Source organism: Monodon monoceros, unplaced genomic scaffold (genome assembly GCF_005190385.1).
Source record: "Monodon monoceros isolate NGI ecotype Baffin Bay Population unplaced genomic scaffold, NGI_Narwhal_1 Super_Scaffold_1, whole genome shotgun sequence".
Lineage (NCBI taxonomy): Eukaryota > Metazoa > Chordata > Mammalia > Artiodactyla > Monodontidae > Monodon > Monodon monoceros.
In genome coordinates, this window is record NW_021703765.1 from 43,413,282 (window position 1) to 43,417,248 (window position 3,967).

The following is a 3,967-nucleotide window of genomic DNA, read 5'->3' on the forward strand; positions in this document are numbered from 1 at the left end:
AATGTTTATAATCAACATTTTGTTCCACAATTTTTAAAAATTGTGTAGCTAACTTACATCTTATTTCTGTAATGTCCATCATTGTCAACATCAAGTCCTCTATAATTTAGACCATGCAACAGTGCTGTGTTGTCTAAATTAATTAAAGAGACAAATTTTAGGCCCATTGGAATCTGATAATATCAAACAATGATACGAACAAACATGCAAAGTTACATTTAGAGCTGTATAAGCAATGGAAATATTTTATCAAACGTGTTGAATATAAAAAGTATGCTCCATGGGAAATGTCTGGTCATTCTTTTTTTTTAATTAATTTATTTTTTATTTTTTTATTAATTTTTATTGGAGTATAGTTGTTTAACAATGTTGTGTTAGTTTCTACTGTACAGCAAAGTGCTATATGTATACATATATCCCCTCTTTTTTGGATTTCCTTCCCATTTAGGTCACCACAGAGTATTGAGTAGAGTTCCCTGAGCTTACAGTAGGTTCTCATTAGTTATCTATTTTAAACATACTATCAATAGTGTAAATATGTCAATTCAAATCTCCCAATACATCCCACCCCACCTTCCCCCTTGTTATCCATACATTTGTTCTCTACATCTGTGTCTTTATTTCTGCTTTGCAGGTAAGATCATCTGTACCATTTTTCTAGATTCCACATATATGCATTAATATACGATATTTGTTTTTCTCTTTCTGACTTACTTCACTCTGTATGACAGTCTCTCGGTCCATCCATATCTCTACAAATGACCTAAGACCTAAATAGACATTTCTCCAAAGAAGACAAACAGATGGCCAGCAAACACATGAAAAGATTCTCAATATCACTAATCATTAGAGAAATGCAAATCAAAACCACAATGAAATATTACCTCACACCAGTCAGAATGGCCATTATCAAAAAATCTAGAAACAATAAATGCTGGAGAGGGTGTGGAGAAAAGGGAACCCTCTTGCACTGTCAGTGGTAATGTAAATTGATACAGCCACTATGGAGAACAGTAGGAGGTTCCTTAAAAAACTAAAAATAGAACTACCATACGACCCAGCAATCCCACTACTGGGCATATACCCAGAGAAAAACCATAATTCAAAAAGACACATGAACCCCAATGTTCATTACAGCACTATTTACAATAGCCAGGACATGGAAGCAACCTAAATATCCATCAACAGAGGAATGGATGAAGAAGATGTGGTACATATATACAATGGAATATTACTCAGCCATAAAAAGGAACAAAATTGGGTCATCATGTTCTTGATGTATCATAAGCCCCTACTTTCTTCTTAAATCCATATTAAGAACATATTAGTAAGTTTACTTTAACTTAAAATCTTTCATCAGAGTTTAAATTATATGATTCTACTACCAAATAACTGTCCAGTCTTGGGCATGTCACCTGAATCTTTGTGTCTTGGTTTTCTCAGCTATAAAACAAGTGTACTTGCTTAGATCATTTCAAAGGACACTTCTAGATTTCTTGTAGTAAAGCTTTTCATTATTTCAAGGGTTATAAAACTTTCTTAAGTAACATTGTATAAAATCATATTTTGAAACATTCAATTTCAGAATTGGGAAAGTTGTCGATTTTATAATCCATACAATTATGATGCCACAAATCTCAAATACTGTGATACTTATAATATCAAGTATACACTGATGTCATAAGTATTTAATAAAACCAAATTTAATATTTGAAGATCTAGAAAAGGAGTTTCTGGAAGCAGATAAAAGATAGCCCGACTTACGTTTATTCTCCCTAATTCTGATCGGCCTCCTATAGCTCTTTTCTTGTTTCCATTGGTACCACCCATTTAGGTCTCCATATCAGAAAATTCACTCACCCTATATTTTCATCATCTCTCACAGATAAGTAGTTAGTATATCCTGTCGATTAGACCTCCATAAAGTGACACATATCTATTCAGTATTCTCTTACTACCACATTTGTAAGTTTCCTGAACTATAGCCATTCTTTTGTGAACCATTCTCAGGCACATTATCTCGTTGCCAAGAGCTCTGCCTATTCTCTAGCTGTTATCCGACTGTATTTGTGAATGACAGGAAAACCAGACCCAGCAGCTGCAAAAAAAGAGAATCTTGGCAAGATTACAACAGCCAACCAGATGACAGGGGAGTAAATTGCCCCTGTCAGATTTACACAAGTCAGATTCTTATTATTTGTTTTCCTTTATGATTTAATTGAGCCATTTTTTTCTTCTCTTTCACTTAAGGAAAAGGAGTTTGGAAATATTTTCATTTTAGTTAATCAGCTAAGAGCTAGATTTCACAATCCCAGAGAGGAAAGGAAAAGGGCATCAGATTCATCTGGGAGTCTATGTTTCTTTGAAATTTCTTGTTCTTAGGCTTATGTTGGTTGCACAGGACTAGTACCTCCCTTCTCTTTTCGAGGAAACTGAATTTTATTTGTCTTTTAGTTAGAAAGTATTCCCATTTAGTTTTGAATTCTTTAGAATCAATAGAAACATCACATGGTCAATCTTTGAAGAATAAAGATTCTCTACTTGCTCAAAGGTCCAAAGGACATAGATATGGTGTTCTAGAATGATTTATATATATATATTTTTTAGTACCTTGAGCACATCCCCCAAAACTTAAGAGATATTATTTGCCCCTCTTAAAATATAATGGAAATACAGCTGAAAGAGATAACTTCCGAAAATGAAACATCTGATAAGCAGCATCATTGAATTTGAAATCTAGTTCTCATACATATCATTGTTTTTGGGAAAGCAAAAATAGAAGGCTGCCTCAAGTTTTGTTTTCTATGTATATACAGTTGATTCTTATTCACAGTAGTTATGTTGTGTAAAGTCAATGCAAACACTGAATTAGCAAATACTGAACGCTTATTACTAGGAGAAACACAGGGGAATTCTGCAAGCCTCTGGTCATATTTCATCAACTGATCCATGTTTTATGTGTGTTTCTTCTTGAAGATACCTTATTTAGGTATCTTTTTTATTCTTGGTTTTTTAACACTGAATGTACACATACCACTATAACTCAAGCCTGAATGAAGCTTATCTATCACACGCATATTCTCTGTAAGGCACGTGGCAGCTTTCTTGCACTTAGGATCACTAGACAGTACTTCAACACTGTAGTTGAGAACCAGATTAAACAGCAAAACCACCCACAAAAGACACCAAAATGTGAAAAACTAAATTTACCACAAAGAGGACACTTGTTTGCAGTTCGAGAGCTGACACCAGAAGGCAGAGTATCACCTCGTTCGACCTTAACTGGGAGCATGTGTGTCAGGCAACCCATTTTTTTGCTGCTCTGCACCGTTTGTGAATGACCAGGACATCACTTGTGAGTGTTCATTTTGGGGTTACAAATAAATTTGAGTGAGTAGATGGTAAATTCCACAATTAGAAATGGTAGAAGTTGGATCTTTATAAAGATCTGTAAGACTCCAAAGTCCACAAGCAGAGCTGCATTGCAGATAGCCTATGTAAAAATTCACTCACCCTCTAAAATCAAATACAAATTCAATGAAAGATTTCTTTTTATATGGATATGATTTCTAGGGTCATTCAATCTTCAGATATCTGGCTCAGCTTATTCAAATTCCTCACAGTGGCAGTTCTGGGCTCCCTGATATCATTTGACATATGTATTTCCACATCATTTTCTCACTTCATCTTCTGATTGACATTTATGTTTTAGTCTAGGCCAGAGAGACCAAAATTGAAATTTAAGTCCTAGCTCTTCAAACACACTATTAAATATTATCTAACTTAGTAGTGATATCACAGTCCCAGAATAGTATGTCAAATTCAACTTCATTCAAGAAATAATTATTGTGCTCTTTGCTTTAGTACATTTCATCTCCCTGATAGTTTTACTTCTTCATTGATGATTCTCTGAAATGCATTCCCTAAGTAATTTGGTAGACCTACACCCATAAAATTCTTCCGTAAT